Here is a 15,837-nt window from a genome sequence, read left to right as displayed (position 1 = left end):
GGATCTCCTCTGATCTTCTCGCTTCCTGTGACGTCACAGGAAGCGAGAAGATCAGAGGAGATCCCAGTACGCAGCGAAGAGGCAGTGGTAAGACTCACTGCCCGCTCCGCTGCCCATATTACTGTGCGGGGGGGAAGGGGACACTGGGGGACACATTAGGAGGGAGGGAGAAGGATAATGATGGCGGCGGCGGCCATACATGCCGCATACCGGGCGGGCTGGTGCCTCGATCGGCTTATTTCCCCCCCTCTCTCTGCCTGGCCACCCCCCTCCTCCTCCTCACCACCACCACCCCGGCACCCTCCCATTTGGGAGTAATTTAATAACAAAATTATTTAAAAAAAAACAAAACTTTTTTTTCCCCCTGGGGTGGGCGTGACTAGGGGGTTGGGGGCGTGGCCAGGGGTGTGGCCTAATTGTCCCGTTTTGGGACATTGAAATGTTGGGAGGTATGTATTGCTTGCTTATACCTTTCTGTCTCTGCCTCCCGATTTTGTACTGCATCTGTCTGTCTGTTGCCGAACCCGGTCTGTCTGACCACTCTACTCTCACCAGAGGGCCCTTGACTCTGGTGAGGGACACTGTACTGTTAGTACCCACCAGCTCCTCTGGTGAGGTATTATTATTATTTATTCTTATTATTATTTAGTATTTATATAGCACCGACATATTACGCAGCGCTGTACAGTGTATACCGTGTATATATATATATATATATATATATATATATATATATATATATATATATATATATATATATATATATATATATATATATCTTGTCACTAACTGTCCCTCAAAGGAGCTCACAATCTAATCCCTACCATTACCATATGTCTATATTATGTAGTGTAAGTACTGTAGTCTAGGGCCAATTTTTTTTAGAGGGAGCCAATTAACTTATCTGTATGTTTTTGGAATGTGGGAGGAAACCGGAGTGCCCGGAGGAAACCCACGCAGACACGGAGAGAACATTCAAACTCTTTGCAGATAGTGACCTGGCTGGGATTCGAACCAGGGACCCAGCGCTGCAAGGCGAGAGAGCTAACCACTACGCCACCGTGCTGCCAAAGCTATTAGTACTACTATTGCCAAACCCGGTCTGTCTGACCACTCTACTCTCACCAGAGGGCCCTTGACTCTGGTGAGGGACACTGTACTGTTAGTACCCACCAGCTCCTCTGGTGAGGTATTGCCAAAGCAATCAGTACTACTGTTGCACCAATCACTCATTGCAATTTGTTGTCACATCAGCTTCCTATACACCAGTATTATAGGTGATACTGCAGATCACCTAATAATCAGAATTCTGTTCTTTGCTGACACAAATCGTTACATGCAGTCATCTGATACTCGGTTTTACCTCGGCCTGTTCACGACTCTGTCTTTGCCTTATCCTTCCTGTACTACAGTCATCTGATACTCGGTTTTAACCTCGGCCTGTTAACGACTCTGATTTTGTCTGACTCCTGGTACCTCTGTTTCTGATACGTGTATGACCTTTGGCTATCCCCGACTTCTCGATCTCTATTTTTATGCTAAATATCTAGTGCCCAGGCATTACAGGTATCACGCCTAATTGTATGATTTGTCAGCAGCAAGTTTGAAATATTGGGGGTATTTAAAAAAAAAATTTGTATGCATATCATTTGTATGCATATCATATGTATTTACAGTTACAGTTTACCAACTGCAGTAAGATAGACCATTTTTAACCTACGCAGCCTTCTGTAGAATATATATGTTGATATATGCAGTAGGAGAACAGAGGCGCCAGCAGAATAAAAGTGGATAAAACCTTTAAAATTTGCTTGGGGTAAGTGGTGGACTTACCTCCATAAAGCAGACACAAAAGACTGTCTGAAAAGTTTCGCAGGCCAAGCCCGCTTCATCAGGCAATAAACGTGGTGACAAAACAGAATTTCAGCAATAGCAGCTGTAGCACCCCACTGAGGTGCTACACCTGCAATTGCTGAAATTCTGTTTTGTCCCTGTGGTGATATATTGGGGTGCTGGTGATGTTGGGATAATACAGGAGTATATTTCCATTTTTCTATCTGCTGTATAGTATGTCAGAGGTGTAGTTATGTCAGCCAGTCTGGCTTTGAAGGTTTGGCAGTAGCTTCCTGGAGATCCTTATATAATGTAAATTAGCTATCATTGTCTGCTTCTAATTAGGAAACCCTTAATCAGACAATGGCAGAAGTGAAGGGTTTTGTTCCACCTTATCTGGAGTTGAAGCTTTGAAGTCATGGACAATTGAAACATTTACACTTCTGTTGATGAAGGCTGTTAAAGCATTGTGAAGAACTCTAGACTAGCCAGGAAGAGCCTCCTCACCAAACGTTTGACATGTGTGTTAAACACTATTTCATTGTGAGGAAATTGAATTATTGGTGGAGTGTAACGATCGATGTAACACAGAGAGGGTCTGATTACTGGTGATCTGCAGTATCACCGAGAATACAGATATATACCCGATTATTGATGATCTGCAGTATCACCGATAATCAGATATATCTGTAACCTCTGGACACCTGGGTAATAAGAGTGTTTAGTGCAACAGAAATACTTTGAGGACTGCACCTGAGGAGCAGGCGCACAGCAGTAAGGAGTACTGCACAGTAACACGTTCCTTCCGTTAGCCTGAGACTCTCCAGGGAGGGGTCAGGCTAGGAGTAGGAAGGACAAGTGTGAGTGACACCAGGAGGGGTGTCACCCACAGGTCTGTGAGCTATCTCTTGACTGAGGAGATAGCTCTCGAAGTCAGACAAGCCAGGTCGGCAACAGACAGACAGATCAGGGACAAAGACAGGAGACAGATGCGGAATCCTAAGACAAACAGAGTACGGCAACAGAGTATCAGATATAGCGAAGTACCTAATCAGAGATCAGAAGAGTAGTCAGGAAAGCAGAAGGTCATAACAGATAAACAATGCAATTAGTACTTTAAGCTATCAAGAATCTGACTCAGTGTGGATTCCCAGCTCCAGCCGGTTCTGGCACACTGTCAGATCTAGCTAAGGTCTGAGAGCTAGCACATAAAGTTTTCCGTAGACTGAGGTGTGAGGTCCTTGATCATCAACACCTAGGAACTGGTCTAGATAATAACACAGATAATATCACAGATACTGACAAGGTCTGAGTGCTACCACGTAGTGATCGCAACGCCAGACACCAGAGAAATGACCAGCACCCAGTATATATACACAAGCGCTCTCCAGCGCCTCCCCTAAGTGCGGGACCAATGAAACCTACTAGAATTGTCAGCTGCTCGGCTGGATCAGCTGAAACCCTTCTGACTGCCATAAAGGCTCTGCCTCTCAGCGTGCGCGCGCGTCCTTCTGAACCTGTGTGGACTATCAGTCCCAGCCACACCAGACATGTGTTGTAATGCATCTGTTGGTTTGAATGCGGGGCAAGCCGCACCACTGTCAGAGCATGCGGCGGTTTCCCCGCGTTCAGCCATACTGCTAGCGGTAAGCCCATGCGTGCAAACCGCCGCGTCGGACGCGGAGTCCGCCACCTTGTTCACTGGGCATGCGGCGGTTTCTCCACGCTCCGTCAGGCTAGTGGATGCAGGCCCATGCGCGCAAGCTGCCATGTTGAACGCGGAATCAGCCGCCTTACTTTGAGTACTCGCGGCGGCTTTTCTGCGTTTTCTCACAGTACCCCCCCCCCCCCCCCCTGAGGAGTGGACTCCGGACAGCTCCTACCCGGTTTCTCAGGATATAAAGCGTGGAACTCCCTCCTTAATTTATCCGCATGCATGCGACACTCAGGTACCTATGTTCTCTCCTCAATACCATACCCTTTCCAGTGAACTAGATACTGCACTGAGTTTTGTACAACACGTGAATCTAAAATCTTTTCTACTTCGTACTCAGGTTGGTCATCTACCATCACAGGAGGTGGAGGCAGGGAGATCAATGGCATAAGTAACATTGTTGATCTTTCTGGTCACTGGAAAAGGGCCCACAAATCTGGGTCCTAACTTGGGCGAGGGCTGTTTCAGGGTCAAATGACGTGTGGACACCCAGACCAAGTCTCCTGGCCGGAACTTCCACTCTAAGGAGCGTTTTTTGTCAGCTTGACCTTTCTGACTTTGAAAAGCCTTCTCCAAATTATTTTTCACGATCCCCCAAATGTTCTTAAATGACTTTTGCCAAGCCTTCAAAGCTGGAAACGGAGTGGAAGCTACTGGCAGTGGGGAGAATTTAGGCAACTTACCAGTCACCACCTGAAACGGAGAAAATCCAGAGGAAGAGCTTTTCAAATTATTGTGCGCAAATTCTGCAAACGGCAAGAACTTGACCCAATCATTTTGCGCATCCGCAACATAACACCTTAGAAACTGTTCCAATGACTGATTAATTCTCTCAGTCTGGCCATTGGTCTGTGGGTGGTAGCCCGACGAAAATGACAGTTCCATGCCCATTTGATGACAAAATGCCCTCCAGAATTTAGAAACAAATTGGACTCCCCGATCTGACACAACGTTTTCCGGAATGCCATGTAGCCGGAAAATGTGGATGATGAGAAGATCGGCCAACTCCTGGGCCAAGGGGAGTCCTTTCAGGGGCACAAAATGGGCCATTTTACTGAAACGGTCGACTACCACCCAAATGACCGACATGCCCTCAGACCTCGGAAGCTCACCCACAAAATCCATGGACAAATGGGTCCATGGTTCACTCGGGGTGGGCAAAGGCTGCAACGTTCCCACAGGTGCCAGACGGGAGGGTTTGCTTTTTGCACATACTGCACACTCTCTAACATACTCCTTGCAGTCAGTTGCCAATGAAGGTCACCAAGCACACCTAGCAACAAGGTCCTGTGTTCTGGTGGCCCCAGGATGTCCAGCATTTTTGTGGGAGTGGAACATCTGCAATATCTGGAGACGAAATGGCAGTGGTACAAACATCACCCCTTCAGGCTTTCCTTCAGGGACATCCTGCTGGAAGGGACTTAAAGTCTCCATCCAGTTTTTCCAGGTCTCTGTGGCTGCCAACACTACTCTCTGTGGGATAATAGTCTCTGGGTCTGAGGGCTGTGCTGTCTCTGGCTCAAAACATCTGGACAAAGCATCCGCTTTAATGTTTTTACTACCCGGAGTGTACGTAATTACAAATCTGAATCTCGAGAAAAACAGTAACCACCGAGCCTGATGGGGACTCAATCTCTTAGCCCCCTCAATGTATTCCAAATTTTTGTGATCAGTGTAAACGGTAATCGTATGTTCTGCTCCTTCTAGCCAGTGACACCATTCTTCGAAGGCCAATTTAATGGCTAGGAGCTCCCTGTTGCCTATATCGTAGTTTTTCTCTGCTGGTGAAAACCTACGAGAGAAATAGGCACACGGGTGTAATCTTCCCTGCAACCCAGAACGCTGAGACAGCACAGCCCCTACCCCGACCTCCGAAGCGTCCACCTCCACAATAAAGGGATAGGAGGTGTCGACGTGTCTCAAAATGGGTGCAGAGCAAAACAATTCTTTCAAGGTGGAGAAAGCAGCCAGAGCTTCGGGTGACCAGTGGTTGGTATCTGCCCCTTTCTTTGTGAGACTGGTGAGGGGTGCTATGACTGTAGAGTACCCCTTTATGAACCTTCTATAGTAATTAGCGAATCCTAAAAATCTCTGGAGAGATTTTAGTCCCACTGGCTGAGGCCATTCCAGGACAGCAGAGACTTTGGCAGGATCCATAGAAAGGCCCGAGGTGGAAATTATGTACCCCAGAAAAGTGACAGATGTTACCTCAAAAATGCATTTCTCCAATTTAGCATAAAGCATGTTCTGTCTTAACTTGTGCAGCACAAATTTGACCTGAGCCCTGTGCTCAGAGAGGTTATCTGAGAAGATTAGTATATCATCCAGATATATCAGAACAAATTTACCCAACACCTCCCTGAATACTTCATTAATGAGTTCCTGAAAGACGGCCGGGGCGTTACACAACCCGAAGGGCATCACCTCGTAAGGCCCATCGGGTGTGTTAAAGGCCGTCTTCCACTCATCGCCCTCTCTGATCCGCACCAGGTTGTATGCACCCCGCAAATCCAATTTCGAGAAAATCTTAGCATTGGTGACCTGAGTGAATAAATCGTCTATCAAAGGCAATGGATAGCGATTTTTACTGTGATTTTATTCAGGCCCCGGTAATCAATGCATGGCCGAAGGCCTCCGTCTCTTTTCTTTACAAAAAAGAAACCTGCTCCGGCAGGCGACCGGGAAGGGCGAATGAAACCCTTAGCTAAGTTTTCACGGATGTACTCTCGTATGGCCACTTTTTCTGGCCCAGACAAATTGTAGAGATGACCTCTAGGGGGCATACAACCAGATCGGAGATCGATGGGATAATCGAAAGGACGATGTGGAGGTAGTTTCTCTGCAGCTTTGGGACAAAACACATCTGAAAATTCAGAATATTGTTCTGGTACTCAGGGCCGGATTATCAACCAGGCAACAAAAGCAGTCGCTTGGGGCCCCATTCAGAGTCAAAGGGGCCCCATCAGCACATAAACCAGCCATCCTGTCAGCGGTGGCTGGATGGTATAATGGTTAAAAAGACTCTTAGCAGTGCAGTAACTATGGAAATATGTATATCATTTTAAAGCTCTCTTTCTCCTCTTTCCAATGATATATAAACCGCGGCCCTATGCCTTTTAGTTTTCGCTATTTTCGCTATGGAAATCGCGTCCACGGCAATTTTGATGAAAATAGCGAAAACTAAAAGGCATAGGGTGGCAGTTTATCTATCATTGGAAAGAGGAGAAAGAGAGCTTCAAAATGATATGCATCTTTCCATAGTTACATTGTATTACACAGGACGACTTTTCTCCAAAGTCGGCAGCTCGATTCAGCACAATGCAATGAAATATAAGGAACCCGGGGGATATAATTACAAACATCATGCTGGTAGGTGTGAGGATGTAATTAATTAGTTGTGGGTATGCTTAAAGGCATACCCACAGGCACTGCTCGGAGTCCCTTTAAGGGCTCTGCCTCTGGCACAGGAGACCAGGGTTCGAATCTCGGCTCTGCCTGTTCAGTAAGCCAGCACCTATTCAGTAGGAGACCTTAGGCAAGTCTCTCTAACACTGCTACTGCCTATAGGGCGCGTCCTAGTGGCTGCAGCTCTGGCGATTTGAGTCCGCTAGGAGAAAAGCGCGATAAAAATGTTATTTGTCTTGTCAAATGATGCCATGCGCTGCTGATTATCTTCAGAGCCAGGCTCTCCTCCTAGGTCCCCCTCCTGCTACTGTGCGCTCTGCCGCTGCCCACTCCTCCCTCCCTTCCCACAGAGAACCACAGCTGCAGCAAGAATGATAGCAGCAGATGGCAAACGCTCACTCACCTGTCCATGATCCAAGGGATAGAGATCCCGTCATCTGAAACCGATCTGTCTCTTCTACAGTGCAGCCGCTCGCTCTGAACTTCCTGATTCTCAGATCAGACAGGAAGTAGGAAGTAGTAATAGTAGTAGTAACAGAGCGGCAGCACTCTAGAGGAGACAGATGGGCTCCGGATGATGGGACCTCTATTGCTTGGATCGCAATAGGTGAATGTGAGTCATCTGGTGCTGTTATTCTCCCCCGGTGCGGCTGCCTTCTCTGCTGGACTATCGTATTCATTGGGATGGAGGCTGCATGGTGGCTGTCTAGTTTGGGAGGAAATCGGTTGTTCAGAGGGGGGGGTGGTTATGTAATTCTGTCTGGGGAGCGGCTTCCGGTTTGGCAGTGTCCAGAGCTTTCTGCTATTGCCAGGCTGGAGATGCAGGGGGAAAGTGCTGCTGCTGTGATATCTGGCGCCCTCTTCACAGGGGTGCCCCAGCCCGAGTGCAAATGTCCCAGCCATTCATCTCTCACTCTGCATTTTGACGCTGCTATTCCCTGCATTGTGCACCCACAGAGGAAAGCGGGCTGTTGCCCATAGCAACCAGTAGCTCTGCTGCCCCGATGTGTGCGGCATGTTGCTGTGCAGCTGCATCTTCTGATTCTATTATGACATGATGGGGGGGCCCAAATCAGTTACTTTGCTTAGGGCCCCATTTAGCCTTAATCCGGCTCTGCTGGTACTCCCTCCACATGAATCCTGGTCTGACCCAAGGTCACCCCCACTAAACAATGATGAAAGCAATGGGCTGACCATGTTAGCTGACCAGTGGCCCAATTAATCTGAGGAGAGTGAAGGTGCAACCAAGGCATGCCAAGGATGATAGTGGAGGTTGTCATGTGTAACACAAAAAAAACAACTTCTCCCTATGCAACACCCCTATAGTGACTCCCACCTCTGGTGTCTGAGACAGAGGACGGTTACGTTGCAGGGGGGAATCATCCACTGCCGTAACTTGGATAGGTGGTGTTACCGGGGTGAGTGGAATACCCAATTTCTTAGCAAATTCGTAATCCATAAAATTAGCCGCTGAGCCCGAATCAATGAAGGCCTCAGTGACTTCAGATTTATCTTCCCATGTAACCGTACAAGGAAGAAGCAACCTTTTATCATCTAGGGGTTAAAGTTGTACGCCTAGGGTATTACCCCCAACTACTCCTAGGCAGTAGCGTTTCCCGATTTCTTCTGGCAATTCTGTACTCTATGACCCCCCTCTGCACAATAAAGACATAACTGCTCTGAAATCCTGCGTCTCCGCTCCACTTGAGACAACTTTGACCGACCAATCTGCATTGGTTTGGGTGGAGGTGAAACGGGAGGAGGTGGAGTCACAGGAGGCGCAGCGTAGGACACCAACTTTACATGATTTCTACCCCGGGTCTGTCTCTGATAGCGTAGCCTACGGTCGATCCTGATGGCCGATGAAATGGCCTCATCAATGGTCTTAGGTTCAGGCTGACTTAACATAAGATCAGAGACTTCATCTGATAACCCTGATAAGAAACAATCTAACAGGGCAAAGGTGTCCCACCTGGCTAATACTGACCACCTTCTGAATTCAGCAGCATACTCCTCGACCGGACTCTTGCCTTGACGTAACAACTTGAGCTTCCGTTCAGAAGTCAAGGCAATGTCTGGATCGTCGTAAATTATTGCCATGGCTTTAAAAAATTCATCTACAGAGGTTAGGGCTAAGTCTCCAGCGGGTAGACTGTACGCCCAGGTCTGAGAATCGCTTGATAACAAAGTCTTAATAAATGTGACCCTTTGGGCCATAGTTCCTGAAGATCTAGGTCTCAACTCAATGTATGATAACACTCTACTCCTAAAATTTCGGAAATCAGATCTGTGACCAGAAAATTTTTCAGGTACAGGCATTAATTAACGCCCGGTGATTACCCAGCACTTGGTCGATGGTATCCACCGAAGTGGTAAGTGCTCCCAGACGGTCGGTGTGTGCGTCCATTTGCATTTTTCGGTCTGGCGTTCTGTAACGATCGGTGTAACACAGAGAGGGTCTGATTACCGGTGATCTGCAGTATCACCGAGAATACAGATATATACCCGATTATTGATGATCTGCAGTATCACCGATAATCAGATATATCTCTAACCTCCGGACACCTGGGTAATAAGAGTGTTTAGTGCAACAGAAATACTTTGAGGATTGCACCTGACGAGCAGGCGCACAGCAGTAAGGAGTACTGCACAGTAACACGTTCCTTCCGTTAGCCTGAGACTCTCCAGGGAGGGGTCAGGCTAGGAGTAGGAAGGACAAGTGTGAGTGACACCAGGAGGGGTGTCACCCACAGGTCTGTGAGCTATCTCTTGACTGAGGAGATAGCTCTCGAGGTCGGACAAGCCAGGTCGGCAACAGACAGACAGATCAGGGACAAAGACAGGAGACAGATGCGGAATCCTAAGACAAACAGAGTACGGCAACAGAGTATCAGATATAGCGAAGTACCTAATCAGAGATCAGAAGAGTAGTCAGGAAAGCAGAAGGTCATAACAGATAAACAATGCAATTAGTACTTTAAGCTATCAAGAATCTGACTCAGTGAGAATTCCCAGCTCCAGCAGGTTCTGGTACACTGTCGGATCTAGCTAAGGTCTGAGAGCTAGCACATAAAGTTTTCCCTAGACTGAGGTGTGAGGTCCTTGATCATCAACACCTTGGAACTGGTCTAGATAATAACACAGATAATATCACAGATACTGACAAGGTCTGAGTGCTACCACGTAGTGATCGCAATGCCAGACACCAGAGAAGTGACCAGCACCCAGTATATATACACAAGCGCTCTCCAGCGCCTCCCCTAAGTGCTGGACCAATGAAACCTGATAGAATTGTCAGCTTATCGGCTGGATCAGCTGACACCCTTCTGACTGCCATAAAGGCTCTGCCTCTCAGCGCGCGCGCGCGTCCTTCTGAACCTGTGTGGACTATCAGTCCCAGCCACACCAGACATGTGTTGTAATGCATCTGTTGGTTTGAACGCGGGGCCAGCCGCATCGCTGTCAGAGAATGCGGCGGTTTACCCGCGTTCAGCCATACTGCTAGCGGTAAGCCCATGCGTGCAAACCGCCGCATCGGACGCGGAATCCGCCGCCTTGTTCACTGGGCATGCGGCGGTTTTTCCGCGCTCCGTCAGGCTAGTGGATGCAGGCCCATGCGCGCAAGCTGCCATGTTGAACGCGGAATCAGCCGCCTTACTTTGAGTACTCGCGGCTGCTTTTCCGCGTTTTCTCACATGGAGGTGCAAACTATATCCTGTAAATTACATCTATTGGGAGATGGGAAATCTCAGCAATTAGGAACTGTCTACCTAGCCCCTAAGTAGGAGATGGCTAATCAGGCCAATAGCAGCCGTATCCTTACCTTTGATCTGCTATAATACACTTTTCACATGTGGATGTTAGATCTCTGGGAATCAAATTATGTCTGAGGATGTAATTAAAACTAGTTCTCCCCAACCAAACAGGCTTGCAGCCTCAAGGCAAATATTCCATTATAAAAAGCAGGGGACAGATACCTAAAATCAGTCCCCTCCTGACGGTAGCTGCAGCTGGACTCCCGGCCCAAGCTAAGTGGGCTCCTAGTCCAACCAGAACTGTGTCCGTCCACAAAAGTCCAAGGTTCTTCTATCTGGATCCCTGTTATTTTGGTAAGCAAATCGCTTTGTGTGCATCTTGTAACTTTTACTTTGTAACTTTTTTTACTTTGCTTTTGTAAATCTTTTGTATATATTTTCTGCATTGTTCCACGTTTTCCTGGAATATTAAATCGTTATTTAATAAGCTTGACTTCTGCTGTACTAAACTAACACTCATAGCCTAGAAGAGACTGAAGTGTAACCGTGTATAAGTTCATGCCTGATTGTATGATTGAGCGACACTACCGTATAAGATTGTAATTGCATTGTGTGTGGGGCGTTTGTCATACGTTGGCCTAAAGCGCGCAGCTGACCCAACGTACGAAAACGCCAGTGCGAGTAGCTTGACAGCAGAGTGGCTAACAGTATCGTTCGGAACGACTGTTAGTGGTTTTGCTTCACTACAGTGTACGCTTGCAACTGTGTGTGTGTGTGGGTGTGTGGCGTTCCCGTATTCGGCCTAAAGTGCAAAGCTGACCCGAATACGAAAACGCGGATTGCGCTGAGCACTCGACAGCAGAGTGGACGTGTCGAGCAAACCGCTAGTGGTGGCAGTGAGAAGTGTTCTGAGGGGTCACAGCCTTGTTTGTAGCTTGAATAAGGCTGCTCCCCGCTTGATCTGGTCAAACCCGCAGTCGGGAACCGTATACGCAGGCGTGCCGCGGGCCGGTTCCTGACAGTCCCCACGTTTATTGCCTGATGAAGCGGGCTTGGCCTGCGAAATGCATTGCACTTTTGGGGTATTATTTAATAAATGTGATTGCTACTTTTCAGACAGTCTTTTGTGTCTGCTTTATGGAGGTAAGTCCACCACTTCCTCCAAGCAAATTTTAAAGGTTTTATCCACTTTTATTCTGCTGGCGCCTCTGTTCTCTTACTGCTATACCGTGTCCACCCCTGGTGGAGGGGTGATCTACCCTTTTTCTCATCTACAGAGAGCGACTTCTTAGCCCTGAGTGAGGACAGGTCTAATCTCCTCACCTCCTTATACAGTGGTTGCCTGTGTGGTAACCCACGTTTGTGAGTATATTCTTCTCACTGATTTGCCTTACTTCGTTTATGTTTTAACCTCCCTGGCGGTAAGCCCGAGCTGAGCTCGGGGCTATGCCGCGCAGGGGGAGATCTCAGCCCCTGGTGGGGCGATTTTCATTTTGTAAATTGCTGTGCGCGCAGCCAGCACTTTGCTAGCCGCGCGCACAGCTTGATCGCCGCCGCTCTACGGCGATCGGCCGCACGCAGCGGCTGAAGAGGGCCCCCCCCCCCCGCCAGAGCCCTGCGCTGCCCGGATCAATGAGTTCCGGGCAGCGCTATGGGCTGGATCGTGTGTCCCTGACGTCAGGACGTCGGCTGACGTCCATGACGTCATCCCGATCGTCGCCATGGCGACAGGAGAAGCCAAACAGGGGAACGCGTTATATACGCGTTCCCCTGTTTGCTATAGATGCCGGCGACGATCGGACTAGAGGGCCACATGCGCCCTCTAGTTGTGTTTCATGTAGCTACCACTCTGGTAGCTTTACATGAAACATTGAAAAAAAAATAAAAAAAATTTGGAATTCTGCAATTTGTGCAGAAAAAATTAACCGCCAAGGAGGTTAAACTATCGCAGTTTGAATATCCTTCTCTTGATTTGTGCCCTTTTGGGCGCCGTATCAACGATAAATGCATTAGAGTCTATGGCGCTGCCCTTTTCGGCCACTAGCCACCGAAGCCCTTTTTTCCTGCCTCCATCCCATGGGATTACTCTCACCGCAGTAACTGCAGCATGCTTGCGAATACCGCCGATACGTTGCATGCAGCATTTTTCCGGCGATTGCAGTGTGATTCTCATTCACTAGAATGAAAATCTAAAAACACAATCTCAGGAAAATGCACTCATGGCATTTCGCTGCCGGTCTTTTTGCTGCAGAGTGAGTCGAATGACGGCTCACCCTGCTGGCGCACAAATTCTTGGCGGCATTAATTGTTATTCCTCCGAGTTGTAGCAACTCAGAGGGAGAAGTAATCTGGGGTTTGGCGATCAGACATTATAACATTATGTCTATGGTGGTGCCCCGGTCAGTTGCAATGCTGTGTTGTGCACGCGCCAAAATTACCTGATTCGCTATCTGTTTGGTCTGACTGGCTTTTTTGTTTCCCTTTGTTTGATTTTAGACTCTGTAACAAGAAGTTGACGGTATGAGCAGTGTTCAGCTAATGGCTGTTTTATCACAGCTCTCATAGAGTTTTTTATTCCTATTTTATGTAATCAGTCTGTATGGAGCACTGGCCATCTGGTAATATCTAAAGAGTATAGATTATTATTTCTATTTAGTATTTATATAGCGCCAACATATTACGCAGCGCTGTACAGTGTATATATATATATATTGTCTTGTCACTAACTGTCCCTCAAAGGAGCTCACAATCTAATCCCTACCATTGCCATATGTCTATATTATGTAGTGTAAGTACTGTAGTCTACGGCCAATTTTTTTTTTTTTTTTTAGGGGGAGCCAATTAACTTATCTGTATGTTTTTGGAATGTGGGAGGAAACCGGAGTGCCCGGAGGAAACCAACACAGACACGGAGAGAACATACAAACTCTTTGCAGATAGTGCCCTGGCTGGGATTCGAACCAGGGACCCGCAAGGCGAGAGAGCTAACCACTACGCCACCGTGCTGCCCAGATAGATTTGTCTTACAGGAGTTCCCCTTGAGGAGAATTCATGTAGAAAACGGTGATCAATTTGTTTAGGTAATATGAATGGCTGGTTGTGATGATGTCATCCTGCCTCACTCTGGCTTCTTGTATAGGCTAAAACAGAAAGCAGAAATGAGAAAAGATGTCATGATCAACCAATCAGAGACTTTCAGATCAACCAACTCAACTGATCACTCAATCAATTCACTCATATCCTTCTCTGTCATGCCGGCGACTGGCAAAGTGATAGGACAGTGGAACCCTATGAGAGTGATTCCACTACAGCGCTTGTGATTTGTATGAAATTGCACATACCTTCAAAATTGCTAAGAAAATAACTTGGGAAGTGTTGAACAAATTGGGTTGGCTAGTGGCTCCCAGGCCCTTCCCTTGAAGCAAACCTGAAGCAAAATTTTTTTAATGATATAATGAATTGTAATCATAGTACGAATAACAAATAGAACATTAGTAGCAAAGAAAATAATCTCATATTGTTATTTTCATTCATAAAGATTTTTTTTTTATTGCATCATTCTGTCATATTTGCAGTTTAGAAACCACACTGTGGGCCAGATTTATCAAAGCATTAGTGACAGTTTTTTCTTCTTAAACTGTTCTAACCAGCAGAGGAACTGTTCTGCATGATAATAAGAAACGTCTCAAATCCTACTTTATAGCATCAGTTTACCGTGGATTTCTAGAGCTGCACTACAGTTAAGAAAAGTGTAAATCCATCCCCAAACTGCTGCAGATTAAATAGTGCTTAGTAGCAGTTCTACAAATAGTGCAGGCTAGATGTGATTTGTGAAGAGCTCCTCCCCCCTGCTGCCAGGTGTCCTCTGAAGCTGTTCTGTGCTTAACCCTTCCAGTGCTGGGCATTGATGCAATACAGCAGATGTATTTGGTTACCTCAGCAACAGCAATTCTACACACACACTGCACTGCCTAAGGCCCGGTTCACATTAGCGTTCCCTGTCCGGATCCGCCTGATCGGATCCGGACCGTATACTGTACAAACGGAACGTACGTTCCGCATAGCAATGCAAAGGCTATGCGGACGTTCACATGCGTATGTTCCGTACAGTACGGAGCCGGACCGGATCCGGACTCCGGACACTTTTCCAACATGCGCTATTTTTTGGTCCGGCTCATCCGGCCCATGCACCCGGACCGGAGCCTGACTGCACCATCCGGATATAGAAAACCAATAGGAAACGGAAGCACAGAACACACTGGAGACAACACCGGACGTTCTACCCCACTTCCTATGCGTATCATAGCGGCCATTTCGGATGGGGACACATGGGCCTAGCATATCTGGAGTGGAGCAGCAGTGACACACGTGCTGGAGCTGTTTTGGCAGTATGTTGGAGGTGGAGGTGAGGCCTACAGCGGAGGACCTGATTCTACAGGTGCACCAGGTGCACCTTCTGCAGACCCCAACAAATTTTAAGGTATTTTGTTGTTGTTTTTTTTTTTTTTTCCCCACGGATCCGGATGGCAGCCTGAAGCAGTCCTGATGCAAACGGACCGGATCCGAATCGGATCCGGATCGGAACCGTACGGTTCCAATCCGGATTAGGTCCTGATACGATCCGGATCCGGTCCGTTTGCATGCCAAAACGCAAGTGTGAACGGAGCCTAAGAGACCTTCCTAACTCCTCCTATTCATGACAATTATGAGGAATCTGCACTATCTGGTGATTTCTTAAGCTGTCTGAGACAGTTCTGCATGTTTTTCTAAAAACCAACTAATATTTTGTCTCAGACACTCTTGATAAATGTCCCCCTCTGTCTTTTATGCTATAAAACAAAGCAGAAATAATGAGCCTTTGAACTTTCTTGCATTAAAACTTTATCTCAACCTATCTCTAAGGCAGGGAACACACTAGTCTTTCAGTTTTGTGCGTGCGTTTTTTGCATACTTTTTCTGCACACCAAGTGTGTTTCTATGCAGGAAAACGCACTCATTTTTTCACAGCAGCTAATGTAATTGATACAGAAAACTGACAAAATGTGCAGAATCATGATGCAGATAGTCAGTTTTTTTTCTGCGTGTGAAAAACACATTAAGTGTGAACTACCCTATTTATTAACATGAGTT

At 47.1% G+C, this 15,837-nt stretch overlaps 1 long non-coding RNA gene across 3 annotated transcripts in view; it reads right to left on the bottom strand.

Annotated features, from left to right (window-relative positions):
• The window catches only part of LOC137532452 (uncharacterized), a 91,280-nt gene that overhangs the window by 45,474 nt on the left and 29,969 nt on the right, over positions 1–15,837 (bottom strand). Inside the window, exon 3 of one of the 3 annotated variants that reach the window (XR_011023933.1) lies at positions 13,748–13,847. The exons of the other annotated variants lie outside the window; for them this stretch is intronic. This is a non-coding gene — a long non-coding RNA (uncharacterized lncRNA). Of the gene's footprint in view, positions 1–13,747; positions 13,848–15,837 lie in introns of those variants that run through there. 3 annotated transcript variants of the gene reach the window in all.

This window comes from Hyperolius riggenbachi, chromosome 9 (genome assembly GCF_040937935.1).
Source record: "Hyperolius riggenbachi isolate aHypRig1 chromosome 9, aHypRig1.pri, whole genome shotgun sequence".
NCBI lineage: Eukaryota > Metazoa > Chordata > Amphibia > Anura > Hyperoliidae > Hyperolius > Hyperolius riggenbachi.
Note: the sequence above shows the minus strand (reverse complement) of the source record. Positions and strands in the feature narration are given on the sequence as shown.